The sequence below is a fragment of the Cyprinus carpio genome, chromosome B25 (genome assembly GCF_018340385.1).
Source record: "Cyprinus carpio isolate SPL01 chromosome B25, ASM1834038v1, whole genome shotgun sequence".
Lineage (NCBI taxonomy): Eukaryota > Metazoa > Chordata > Actinopteri > Cypriniformes > Cyprinidae > Cyprinus > Cyprinus carpio.
This window is the reverse complement of record NC_056621.1, coordinates 5,300,722-5,315,943: the sequence shown is the minus strand read 5'-3', so window position 1 is coordinate 5,315,943 and position 15,222 is coordinate 5,300,722. Positions and strand designations below refer to the sequence as shown.

Sequence of the window (15,222 nt, the reverse complement as noted above, 5' to 3'; positions counted from 1 at the left end):
CCATTGTATTTAATTGCATTTTTTAATGGTTTGCATTACATTAATAAGAATTTTGGGGAGGGATTGTGGTTTTGGTTGGCCACTTCACATGTCACTTAGACGATCTCTGGTTCAAGAACAGTGGTGTTTGGTCAGAATTAGTGGACTAGACTTGCTGATAGTCGAAAGCCTAGCTAAGCGAGACTAGCATTTAGTCAGCACGTTCAGTGCCCTTGTCACTGATCTGACAGCAGTCCTTAACGTTTGGACAGTTGCTGAGCTGGGGACGGATGGGTGGATGTGAGGAGGGTGTGTGCAGTGTTTGTGTGGCGTGGGTTCAGCTGGGGACGGATGGGTGGATGTGAGGAGGGGTTGGTGTTGTTTTGCTGGTGAGGCTCCTGCTTTTGTTTGTACTGTAGTATTTCATAGTATTTCAATAGTCTTTCATAATTTATGCTAAATTAAAAATATTAAATTTTCTTTTATTTCTAATTGTATGTCTATATAAAGAAATAATGAAATTTTAAAAGATGCTCTGTAAAATAATAAATATCTTTAAAATTATAAATACATAAATATATTAAATCTTCATGGATTCTTTAAAATTAAATAAAATATTCCCTAAAGTTGATTCCAAAATTAATAATTACAATTTAATAAATAATTATACTATTGATTGTAATTAATTTAAAAATTTTTTCATTATATTTAACAGTATTCTTCAGCTTACACTGATTGAAGCGATAGGATACTAACATTATTGAGATGCATCCAGCTTTGACCTCAGACCTCTGTGTCATGTGACTAGTCGCTTCCAGAGTAAGACAGAGCAAAGACAGAAAGGCATCTTTTGTTTTAGCTTTATAGAAGTTTGGTCATGAAACAAGAGAAGTTTCAAGCTGCCTTTTCCCATAATGCACTGGTATTATTTTTCACTAATCGAGCATGTCCTTTGTGGACGGCATCCTCCAGCTCTGGCAGAGAGCATTAGCAATGTGTTTTTGTACACTAGAAGCCCATTTCCTCCGCAGAACGAGCTCTTGCTGATCACCAAAACATTAATAAACCACCAGAGACGCCCGTTCACCCACTCACATCCTCTTGCGGGTCGTCATGGTAACGGACGATATGACTCCGGCATCGGGGCGCTTTGTGTGTTTGTGTTATTTTTGAGTGCAGGAAGCTTCTCTGCACGCTGGATGTGTAAAATCACCCCTCCCCACCCCCAAACACCACTGTACGCCTCAGTCCTGCGGACCCGCTTCCCAGCAGGGAATGTTACGATTCAGCGTCCCGGCTCCTGTTCAGGCAGGCGAGAGTGTTGTTGTGAGAGAAAGACGCGTGTGTGTGTGTGTGTGTGTGAGAGAGAGAGAGAGAGGGTCAAACTGAGGTCTGTCGGGGATAAATGTGTTTTGGACTGTGAGCCAGAGCACATAATAGGTGTTTTCCTCACAAATTTCTGTTTTTTTTTGAGCAGATTGCATGTGGATCTGAAACACAACCTGGCTTTTGTGGTTGAGTACTACATATGTATTACATGAGTACATGAGTATTACATATATAAAAAATGTGTGTATATATCTACAATTGTAATTGTCATATACAAAAATTGGTAGTTAGTAAACGTAAGTCCATTACATATGCCACTTTTAGTAGTTATAATCAGAACTACTTTTAGATTACTTTTAATCTATCTTGTTTTTCCACATTGATTTAAACTAGGGTAATCTTGTTCACCATATTGATATAAAGATTACAAAGAGTAAGAAAATGAGTTGTTATCAACAACATGAAGTGCATTAAACATATATTTACGTAAAGTTTCCCAAACTGGGTTTGCGAAGGCACTGCAACGGGTTTTGTGTATTTAATGAAAAATCTAATAATTAAATCATAACCATGTTGAATTGAACAAATCATTTTACAAATTAATCAAAAAACTTACTGAAAAAAAATGAAATATTTTTTTTTGTTTACCCTGCATGTCCATGTGACTATACCTAATGTCAGACAACCATGACATGCAAATGGTGATACTTCAAAATTAAAATATATATAAAATTGTGCAATTTTAATGTGTGTTGAAAGACGGACACCTTCATGTAAAAAAAAAATTTTACATTCAATACATTAGTTCAAATTCAAAACACAAACAAAACATAAAAATAAAATTATAAATCTAAATCCAGCGCATCCTGTAGTCTGATTAATGAGTATTTTAAAATGTATTTAGTCTAATTACAAGTGACTTAATTTTTTGGAATCTTATTATGTAATCCATATTACTGTCCGCGCTCTGTATTTATATATAAATTTTTAAATGCTATTTTTCAAATTAAATGTTTTAAAAATCTCAGGATATATTGTGTGGTATGTGTGCATGTGTGTGTGTGTGTACATAAGATAATATTTATTTTATTTTATTTTATAAATCACACAAGCTTGAATTATTTTTTTAACACAGGATCACTCTTGGATCAGATGTTATGAATTGTTTTTTTTGGGATCTAGTCTCCATGGCAACACCTGCGGTCTTCATGTATCTAATTTCCCATAACAGTCATTAGAAAGAAAGCTGTAAAGGCCCTCGTCACGCACTCTTTGAAATGAATCAGAATCAGAAAGAGCAAGTTTGCTTGCGCATACAAGGCATACAAAAAAAAAATTGTAAATAAATAAATTGTATAAACAGTTGTGCTATAGATGATTATGATGGAATAGAATTGAGTAAGATCCAGGATGTACTAGGATGGAGGGCTAACAAATAAATATAAGGATATTGCACATCATTTTTGCATAAGTGGGGAACATTAACTGTTCGTGAGGTAGATTGCCTGGTGGGGAAGAAGGACTGTTCTTGTGCCTGACTTGTCCTGGTATTTGTGGCTCTGAAAGACTCCGGCCAGATTGCCAAAAAAGTTCAAAGATGGGGTAACTTGGATGAGAGGGATCCCAAGTGATTTTCTGAGCCCTTTTCTTCCTCACTCTGGATGTATACATTTCTTGAAGGGTGGGCCAGGGGAGCACCGAATAATCCTTTTAGGAGTCCAAACCGTTTCTGTAGATCTTCTGATGTCTGATTTTGTAGCTGAAACCAAACCAGAACAGTTATTGAAGTGCACAGGACAGACTCAATGACGGCTGAGTAGAACTGTTTCCAGCAGGCTCCTGTGGCAAGGTTAAACTTCCTCAGCTGGCGAAGGAAGTACAACATTTGTTGGGGCCTTTTTTAAACAATGGAGTCAAAGTGATTGTCCCCACTTCAGTCCTGAATGATGGTGGTTCCCAGGAGCCTGAATGACTCCACTGCAGACACAGTGCTGTTTATGGATGGTGATTGGGCGGTGATTGCAAGGGTGGTTTCTTCCTGAAAGTCCACTATCATCTCCACTGTTTTAAGGTGTTTCAGCTCCATGTTGTTAGGACTGCACCAGACATGCCATCTGGTCAACCTTTGTCTGTAAGCAGGACTCCGTCACCGTCTTTGGATGAACAGATGACAAGAGCATCGTCTGCAAACTTCAAGAGCTTGACAGAGGGGTCTTTATATCTTCTGTCTACAGCGAAAAGAGAAAAGAGCAGAGAACACATCCCTGAGGGGCACCAGTGTTGTTTGGAGCAGCTGTTGGACATGAATTTCTCCAGTCTCTTCCCCAGCTACCCCAGTCTCATAGCAAGTCAGTCACTACAGGCCATCAGAAATCAAAATATCAATCAAAAAAAACAGAGCCAGGGATGTTTTCTGTGAGCATTCATTAGGTCAATAAGTCTAGTTCAGGTCATAGTGCACCAAAAATGTATGTATATTTATTTAGCACACATTGAATTGTCCCCCAAATTTTTCTGTACTGTAATGAATGTTTTACTGTTTTTTTTTGTTTGTTTTCTTTTTTTTCTGGTTGTCGTCATCCTAAATGATGAATTTTATAGTTTTTATAGTAAAAATAATAATTGTTGCCATTTCTTATAGACTCTCATTACAGCAGTAAATTGTAGTAATTAAAATTAAAAATTTACGTTTTGCAATTAATATTTTTCTTTAAATGAAAGAAATTTAATGTATGTATTATTATCCATTTATAATATATATATATATATTGCTTAACTGCTTAATTGTCATGAAAATAGTTAAATATGTTTTGTTATAAATAATGCATTGTGGATGAAATATGACCCAGACATTTTATTTCCATGTTTCCTGACACCCAGGAGATTCTCTCTTGTACCTAGGTTTAATCCCATATACTGTTGCTATGGCAATAATGCTACAGTATCTTTAAGGGTGTAAAGTCGCTTATTATGGGATTGTGACTGCTCTGACATTGAGCCTGGGATAGAAAAAAAAGACAGGATTAAAGTAGTAAGGGCCAGCATTTTGAGATTTCACCTAAGCCTGATGGCCAGAATTAATGCTGAGCCCAGCTCTGCCTTCTGTACTGTTGAGAGTTGAACGTCTGGATTTCAGTAATAGGACAGTTTCAGCACCACGTCTTTTCAGCTTTAGGACAGATGGAGTATCTGTTGCTGAATGTAATTAAAGCCACCGGCTCCGTTCTGTGATCTTTACTGCTATCCTAGAAGGGTGCTGGGACTTAGTCCTTGTGTCTTGTGTAAGGGCATATCAGAGGGAAATGAGCCATCGCTGCGCAAAAACGATATGAAGTTATTGATGTAAAAGCTCATTTTCTATTGCTTTTTAATCTTTTAATATCCCCTAGCACTTGGACAGAGAAAAAAAGGTGGTTCCTATCCTTAGACTAACTGCAGTTTTTCATATAGTGTATGTTGTGAACTTTAAAACTGTCATTTCTTCCTGTCTTTGCCTGTATCATCTGTCATATTCATCCCACAATCAAAAGAAAAAAATTGAGAATTATATATTGCATAAAGAAAACAATGGCTTATTTTTATGAGCACTAACACTTATACATATATATATATAGTGTGTGTGTGTGTGTGTGTGTGGGTGTGTGTGTGTATGTGTTCTGTTGTGTGTGTGTGGTGTACAGAAACATTTTCAAAAATAATAAATAAAACTCATGCTATTATTACCATTTAAGAGTATTCTACAGCCTTTTGATCTGGATCTCCTTTTGTTATATTTAAGGGCTTATTTCCTGTAAAGTCATTTTGTTTTTTAAGATCATTCCTACTAAGGTCTTGCTTATAGGATGTGTAGTTGTATTCTTCTGCATGAGAAGCACCCTCCGGTGTCGAGTATGAATGAAACAAATCACGCATGAGAGTTTAACGCTCCATAATGGCACTGGTGCTGGATTATTATGTCATATTATCATATGTTTACTATTCCGCTTGTAATATCCATAATATGTGTTTTATTGCGACATCCCCTAATTAATCACGAATAAACGATATTTAATTATGTTAGGATTGATTATTCTCATTGGTTGGCATACTTTGTAACGCGTTACTGTAATTTGATTACTTTTTTGGTAACGAGTAATTAACTTGTTATAACATCAAAAATAGTAATTAGAGTATAGTGTCAGCTAAGATCTCTTATAATTACCGCTGCGTTACATCATTACCAACAGAATGCAGTGTTTAAATCGTTTAGAGAGGGGTGGAGCACCATACAGTGTCCGTCTACCTGAGAACCTACTTTGAATGGTTAAGCAAAGCGGTACTACCATGAAAAAACTCAGCATGGAGAGAGGAAAAGTAGCCTTCTATACTGTGTGTGCCTAGACACTTGTGGTGTGTCGTTGGATGCAGGAGAATAAAATTTGCAGGACTCGGTCGCAAAATAAACTATCTAAACATAAAATATCTAAAAAAATCACTTGTTATTCATCAATTGCACAAAGCAAAAAGAACAACTAATAAAACATAAAAATCAATCAACAGGGCGCAAGCATCGGCAGAGTTTTCTATTCATAACCATGTTTCAGCGTTGAACAATGTTGATTTCTGGAATGCAATGGCCAAATCAGGGCTGTTACAATCCACCTTCATTGCTTGAAACAGCGCTGAAATTATGGCATGCTCACCAAAACCCTCTCTTATAACACCCGGAATTGTAGACATTATGAAATATATTTCATTATACATATATTATTAATTGTTCTTATAACAGAGCATTCTCTGCCATGCCAAAACCATGTAACGCAGCAGCCTTATGCTCCCGCATTAAGTTAAAAAACATAAACAGTGGTTGTGTGCCATTCTGATGCTTTACATAACAAATATTTACACGGAGGCGCGTTTATGCTGGGATGTTGTGGCTAGCGTGACACATAACGTACTGTTCACCTGTATTCATTATTATTGTAACTAATAATGGTAAATACTATACTACTTACATAACTAAAATGTAAGTAATTGTAATAAGTTACTTTTGAAATAAAGTAATCAGAAGAAGTTACTAGATTACATTTAAAAGGAGTAACCTCCAGTAATTTAATCCTACATTTTCAGAGAAAAACTAGCCCAAACAATCCGGGATATCACCATACCCCTCCACTTACCTCACTGTTTAAAATCGAATTATCAGTATTGATGATAATCAATAAATATAATGACAATTACCCTTATCGTGTTAATTAGGGTGTCGCACACACCACAATAACATAAACTTTATGTCGGTGCTCCGGTGTTACATCTTTACAATGTACTTCTATAGTAATAACAATAAATGATCGCATTACATAAATTAATTATGCAATAATACCTAAATTATGAATGCAACATGTTTTGGAACCAACTCCTACCCTTAACCATATAGCAAGTACAGTTTACACATCTATAATTTATAATGTTACTAGTAATAGAATATATTTATAAGAATAGATAAAAGTGATATATATACTATATATGATATATGTGTATCCTCCCACCCCCCCCCCCCCCTATATAATATAATATATATATTTGGCATTGTTAATATATAGATTGGTTAATATAATATTACATTCTCTTCTAGTAGTGATATTGTCCACTCCATAAATGAAGCAGTATTGTGTGTAATATTTGTGAATTAAAAACAAAATGTGCCCATGGTAATTTTATAGTGAATAATCAAAATGATCATGAGACTTCCTAAAATTTCTTTGTTGTAAAGTGCCAAAAACTTTCTCCCCCGCCTCCCATCCCCCCTTGACACTACCATATGTGGATTATTAAAAGAACAGTATTGGTTTCTGTGGGGAGGAATCTTTTGTTCCTTTGTGTGATGGGGCAAAATCATGAGGTTTGGTACCACCCACACACCCACCAGCGTAAAGAATAAAAATCCCAGGCACCATGGACCTTGCGGACATCACACAGCATTACTAAGTAAAAACAGACACCCTTCGTCATTTAAATGAGATTAACGTGGGACCGTGTTCACCCATCTCTTTAAAGTTCAACGCGAAGTCTCGTATTATGTTCATATTCTCTTGTCTAGACTCGGAATGCCGTTCGTATGTTTCATGGTATGTAAGTGTTGCCAGTGGTGAACAGGTTTGATCGATGCATCATCAAACTAAACCCTAGTAGAGCTCTGTTTTGTGAATATTCCGTTATCCACAAGGACTTGATGCACTAAACAAGATGTTTTTGTCCTTTTATCTTCACAATGTCAGTTTCGGTGCACAATATGCGATTCTTTTGTGGGGAATCTTTTGTTCCTTTGTGTGATGGGGCACAATCATGAGGTCTTTGGTACAATAGAGCAAGGAATCAACATCCAGCACTGCACCTGGGATCACACAGGGATTCTCTAAGCACCAAGGCCACTTCCGTCTTTCATGAGATTAACAGGGGTGAACCGTGTTCACCATCTCTTTAAAGCCTTTCAGCGAAGTCTTTTTTTTTTCATATCTCTATGGCTAGATCGAATGCCGTTCTATGTTTCATGGTCTGTAAGTGGTGTTTGCACCGGATGGAACAGTTTGCTGTGTCAGATCACTAAACACTAGAGCTCCACATGTGTGAATATCACGTTAGCCACACAGGCAATGTTCACTAAACCAGATGTTTTTTATGGCCTTTTTATCTTCCATAACAGTCATTTTCGTGCACACTAGTGCCTACTTTCTTTTTTTGTAACTTTTTTTTGTATGGTAATTCATGATTTTTGCTAATCATAGATAACTTACATGACAAGAAAACAATGGATTGGTAAGACGCATGTGTACCAAGTTAACAGAGTACAGGGATGTCGGTGACAATAACCAGTTTTACCCTTGAGAAAGCATGCTCCTCCTGGTTGCCGTGGCGATGGGGCCTTGTTATTTAACCATGTTGCCGTGGCACATGCCTCATGGCGGATGCAGGCTTGACCACACCACCGCTGGACGCGTGTATTAGGTTTTGAGTCCAAGACGTCTCTGGTCCGACTGATTCGCCATTGTGCTGTGTTGTACACAACCACATACTTTGGAGTTGCCAAGCGCCATAACGGCATCATTATCAATTATTTCAAAACTTTATAATTATAAATGTAAAACATTTTAGTATGTATAATTGGTACAATTTTATATGTATCTTAAATCATGTCTTTCCATTTTTATACTGCTTTGATACTACAATAACATAAATTAAAATACATTTAAAACATAAATAAACTTCCTCCATCATCGTAAATTATAAAGGTCTTTATTAATAAAAGAAAAATATTATTATTTTTATAAAAGTGTATTTGTTATTTAGTTTTGAATCATTTGTGTTTATTTTATTGTAATAATAATAATTTAATAATGAGGTTTACTTTATATCTACTTTTTTATATTGTTTTAATTTAATAATTAATATTTTATAATAATATTTGAAGCTTTTTTTATTTTGTAAAAAACATTTTATGCATTTAATGATTAAAATTTATTTAAAATAAATTTATTTAAAGATATAATCTATCTATAAATGGTCTTTTTGTGTAAATATATTTTGGTTAATTTTTAAGAAAACTTTAAACATGAATTTCAAACAAAAATTATTTAGTAAATAAATTCTAACATAAAGCCTAGTCTGCTGCCGCTCTATCTGTCTGTTTCTAAGAAAGTCTTATATTTTATAAAATAAAACATTCCTACTAATTATGTATAATTTTAATCATGTACATCATTTTTGTTAAGTTGTAAAAAAGAAACCTTCTTCTAAATGTCTTTTGTGTTCTTTTTTCACTTAACAATTAGTATTTTAAAAAATTAAGTTAAATTTTTTAAATGATAAAAATGAATGCAAATCAAATTAATTAAATGATCTCTCTATCTGTTCTGTCTGCCCTGCCTGCTGTCTAAATTGAAGAGGTATTTTTATAATTCCTTATACAAACATTTCTATAAATGTATAATTTTTACATAATTTAATAATTTATTGTTTATCCAAAATAAAAATGTTTTTCTCTTGTGTTGTAAACTCAAGTCGGTAACATTTGTCATGGAACATAAGTTCTCTGTTTCTCTATAGGGGTATCGGATTGGTCCTCCCTGGTGGCACTTTTTTTTTTCATGAACACAAAATGTGTGGAGATGGTTCCCTCTGTGACATCCCACAACCGCAGCAATTCCCTTGTTTCAGAGACCATTACGGCCCTTCCTGATTTGGCTTTGGATCAGGAGCATTCACCCCAGAACACACCGAGCGCCACCACCGCCCGATTGAAGAGCACAGAGAAATCAACACAAGCTGAACAGGTTTGAGCGTTTGGCTCTCAAACTGTGACAAGATTTGTTTTCTTCACGTTAGGTTTTATTGCACTTATTCAGAAAGGACTTATTATAGGCTATATAAAGGACAGATTTTAGATCAAAGTCGTAGGAGATTGCAAATTGATTCTCTCTGGTGGTTTTAACAATTCACTGACTGAAGATGGCCATTAAACTCTTCCTTTACTGGTGATGGACGGTCAAGTGATCATTTACTCTGACCTTTTACCTCACAGAACTGATAGAGAATTTACCCTTAAATAACCTTTCACTGTGGAAGCGTTAACCTGAACACAGTTTTTCTGCTTTCCAATGAAATGCCCTGGGGGGGGGGGGGGGGGGGGGGGGAGGCCGCCGCCGCCGGGGGGAGGGGGGGGGGGTGGGGGGTGGGGTGGGGGGTGGGGGGGGGGGGTGGGGGGGGGGGGGGGGGGCGGGGGGGGGGGGGGGGGGGGGGGGGGGGGTGGGGGGGGGGGGGGGGGTGGGGGGGGGGGGGGGGGGGTTGGGGGGGAGGGGGGGTTGGGGGGGGGGTGGGTGGGGGGGGGGGGGGGGGGGGGGGGTGGGGGGTGGGGGGGGGGGGGGGGGGGGGGGGGGGTAGGGGTGGGGTGGGGGGTTAAAATAGTGATTTTTCAATATTATTGACACAGCAGCCATCTGTTATTGTCAGTGGGTTCGAAATAAAATTATTTTTTTGTAAGAGACAATAACAAAAATAATTTGTGATCCAAAAAATATATTTACTCCAAAAAAAAAAAAAAAAAAAAAACAAAACCTTCAATCAACAGTCACAATATTAGAGAATGTAATATTTTGTGTCTGTCCCCTCCCCAAAAATAACATGCCATACAATACAATTATTTATGAGAGCTCCCTGTCATTTTTATTCGGATTTTTCACTACACTCTTCACTCTCAGAGAAGAAGACACATGGCCAGCCTTAGTAGCTTCAACATGATGTCTTGTCATTGGAAACGTACAATTAGTTCTTCGATACTACGTATATACAAACGCATTAGACAATAGATTTGTTCTTCACTTCGCGGAATGATCGACAGGGGTGTTTTTTTTATAAATGTTGTTGTAGTAGCTTTTCCTCTATGTGTCTCCCCCACCAGACGGAGTAATGTGTTAAATGTGTGTATGAAATGTTTTACGAATTTTTCTTGGTATCCTGGCAACTGCCTTAAAACAAAGCTTAAAAACAACAAACAAACCAAAAAACTCTGTGTTTTAGTGCTTTTTATTGGTCATATATTTTGTTTCTCAATTGTTTTGTTTTTTAATTCTCTCTTCAGAAAAACGACAACAAAATCTTGCGCCTGTCCATAAACAATAATGTTCAGTAATCATCAATTAACAGCAAATGGAAAATGACACCACCTTGGTTTCAGATAACTATCCATTTACTATGTACTGTAATGTGCTGAAAACATGTACCAAGGTAGGAACTTCTCACAAAACAGCAACACTGTTGGGGATGCCCGCCTTTGGCCAGGAAGTTTTCGATGTTTACTCTGTCCAAAAACCATGCAGTCACTAAGACTTTGTGAACCCTCGGAGGTTGTTATTATAAAATGTTGTTTGTTGCTCTGCTGTGGTTGGGTCTTTTTATTGATACAGGTCCAGCATAGATTGTAAGGAAAACAACCCAAACGTCGATATTCCCAATGATACAACTGGCAGTGCCTAGTTTGGTCCAAAGAATTGGGTTTACATTCACATTTTCACAAACAATGAAAAATAAACTGTCAACACAATCTTGAGGACACAGTAATCGGTTCCTTGCCGTTTATTTTTCCATTCATAAACCCGTATGTTCTCTATAAAGGAGCCCTAGGGCATGTAACGATTCACTCAACTCCGATTCAATTTGATTCGATTCCATCGATTTTCGATTTCACGAATTCGACTTCGATTCACCGGATTATATTTTTAAACCAAAAATATATATTAAGACAATTTATGAATTAAATGTGTCCTTATTGCTTGGACAAAATGCTGTACATTTCTTTGTGAAATTATTAATATAACTATATAATAATATACTAAAATACGCACTTGCATATTATTGCGCTTTTGTTGTTTGTTTTGATTGCTTCTGTTGTCCTCATTTATACGTCGCTTTGGATAAAAGTGTCTGCTAAATGACAAAATGTAAATATAATGTAAATGTAAATTAACAAAACTAAATTGAAATTTTAAAACCAAGCCCAAAATCAAATACTTAACACAAATAAAATAAATCTCTTCATATAACAATAAAAATAAGGCTTGTGTCTGTGCTCTTCCCTTTTAAATGAGAGGCAAACCACTGCATTTTAATCATGATCCAAACAAAGATTGCGCATACATGCAACATGAGCAGTTTTTAATTATCCAATTAGATTGTATATATTTAGAATTTTGAGCAAAAACAGAATGTTTTTGACTTTCAGTTTTGTCGTGAACCCAATATACATAAAAATAGCTGCATGAAACAGCAAATCAGCTGAATGAGACGCAGATTCACTCTCTGCCAGCAGGTGGTGCTTAAAGTGTTTCCTTGGTTTCGGCTGTAAATGAAGCAGCACTGCACTTATGCACTTTAATATGCATTATTACGAGGCAAGATAAAAAACAGAAAAAATACCATCTAAACTTTTCTAAAGACAGTAAGTTCCCCTCAAAACATGCATTCATAAAAACTCCTACACCTAAATTAATCGCGATTTGTTTAGCATCTCAGCGGATGGAATCGTCACATATTTGAATCGATTTTCAACGGCTCGCGGTTAATCATTACAGCTAAATCCCTAATAAAAGAGTTGTGTTGTTGTTCTGGGACAAGGAATTGTCTCTTGTGGATGGTGGTCTATGAAAAACCGCCGAAGATGTGGCCTTTCTAAATAGTTATATGTTTCAGACTGAATTTCAAATGCAAACTAAGCATTTATCAAACATTTTCCTCATCAGACTCAGATGTGTTGCCCAGTTCATTCAAAAATTCTGAGTTTGCGTCCCAATAATGTGACTAACAAGGCCTTAGGTTTTTTTACCGTTCGAAATCCAACACCCGCATTCCAACCCAGCACGAACACATTCAAATTTTCATGCGATAAGTTTTATGCTGAATCCCAGCCCATCAGACACTATCGATGAGGCAGGTTTAAAAAGTAATTTTTCACTATTTATTACAACAGGGATCCTCTAATTTTCATGGGTTTCATAACTTTGTGCACAAAAACCAATTTTTTCCTATTACAAAAAGATACTTGATTTCAAAGTCAACAAAAATACAGTAACATGTTTGTCTGTCAAAAAACATGCAACACTACCTCTGTAGTATTAAATCAACGTTAAGCGGCTACATATTTTTCAGAGCCAATCAGACACCGATCGACTTATGATTAAAACGTCCAAAATATAAATAATAATTTATAATGTTAATAGCCATGTCAATTTTGAATCAGAGCGATTTCATTGTGGAGCGGAGCCCTGGGATTCAGTGCCATTCTGAATTGGTACGTGGTGCATCTCTAAAGTTAACAGCACCGTCATGTGAGCTACAAAAATATATCAAAGGATATTTTTTTATAACAGAAAGGAAGTAAAACCGTGAATTGGTTGCAAACAGGTGCAAAGGCATTTCTACTTGGTAAATACAATAGTACAAAAATACGGGGGGAAAACAAATTGCTCAGTTTTTTTCTCCATAGCAAACATGATGCACAAAGATTGGGCATTTTTTTTTGTCCCACAACTGAAATGTGCTTATGACAGGAATAACAGTTTTTACAACATTAAACAACCTAAAACAAAAACACTTCAACATGATAAAAGAAAGGTCAGGTTTTCACCAACAATACACGACAAGCACCATGACACAAACTGACACTCACGAACGGAAAAAAAAAAAAACAACCAGGACACTGCAACAGCACGATAGCACAATAAAAACCCCACGAAACAAAACAAACGCTACATACGGCTGACAACTACAGGCCTACTTTTGGTTGCGGTGTCTACCTCTACGCTGAATTAATTCTCTGTCTCACACTCGAAAGAGAAGTTGCTAATCTACCAACAAACGCACAACACTACACACACGTCGCTAAATACGGTACTATCAGGTGGGGGAATGTGGCTTTTATTGTTTGACCCTTTCATAGTGGTTGGTACACCTAGTGGTTGGTAAACCATTACACACACATGACGCATCGGTTTGGTTTGTCTGCTTCTGTTGGTGGCGCGTTGGGTCTCTAAAAAAAACGAACCGTCTACACGAAAAAACAACAACAACAAACAACAAAGAAAATCATATTAATACACGAAACGCAACACGGCACAGAACCATGGGGAGGGGGGTGGGCAGAGATGCCACGAAGGTTGGTGGGATTAGTTTGTCCCTCGAACCGTGCAAGCAATCAGGGTGATGTGTGTAAAGCAGGTGAATATGACCTTCTTTACAGGCTCATGGTAAACTCAGGGTTTACCATGCACTCTCCCATGCTGCATTCATTCAGATCCGGTGTAAGTCTACAGGTTATTGTTAATACGATTCACTCATCAGGTCATGCTGTGATTGGTTTTGTATGCAGTGGGACGGTGTGACATGCTTGGTTAATGACTTGTGGCGTTGCTTACCGGTGGTGCGAAACAGGGGCATGATCACCGGGGCTAGTCCCTGCCAATCGGCTCTCCTGTTTCAGATCCCCCTGCTTTAACGGGAGGTCACACACGCTCTCTTCTTTGGAACCTTTCTGACCTTAATACGCAGATCCAAGTGTGATTGTGTGCATCCTTTTATTATTTCAGCCGATATTGAATTTGAGATATAGTAACACTGGTGCATATTGCAACTTTAAATACAGACGGTATTCTGTCCAAAAATAGCTGCCGGGAAAAACAGCTCAGTGATAAAGATAGGGGTGAAAGATCAAAGAGACATCACAAGACAGGCACAGCTTATTGCCAAGAACAACCCGGGGGGTGGGGGGGGGGATGTCATGTATGCATGTTCTGTTCAAAGAAAACCAGAGTCCTATATACAGATTGGGATACAAAATTTATTTCATGCAAGGTTCATATTTACAGTTTTTGTCATTCGCACTATGTATTTTTTGCATAAATGTGCACTGCATTTACGTCTCCCCATAATCAATCCCAGAAGTACCACTGATTGTTTCTTTTTTTTTTGAAAGAACGTTTTTTTTTTTCTGTCAACTGCACGATACATTCTATATTGTATATTTTCTGTGTTTTGCTACAGTGTTACACGTTTTAAAAATGTGATATACACATGTGTTATATTCCAACATAAAATCACATTTGAAACAGAATTTATTATGAACAAATATGGGTTTTTGTGAAAATAAAACCGTATTTATATAATAGCTGGTATTGTAATTCAAAATCTGCTATTAAAATTAAATTTGCCTGCTCTGTTTGAGGAAAAAGTTAAAGTGCATTTTTTTTTTTCACTATTTGCATCTCAATTTGTTCATCAAAAAGTCGAATGGCCGACTCAGTTGCTGCTACTAATAGATACAGGGTGTTTAAAAAACACCAGAGATCATAGTTTGGGGAAAGGCAAAAAATGTCTGCAAAAATAAAAAAA

General features: G+C 36.9%; 1 pseudogene; it reads right to left on the bottom strand.

Moving 5' to 3' along the window:
- The window catches only part of LOC109045640, a 638,390-nt pseudogene that overhangs the window by 200,145 nt on the left and 423,023 nt on the right, over positions 1–15,222 (bottom strand).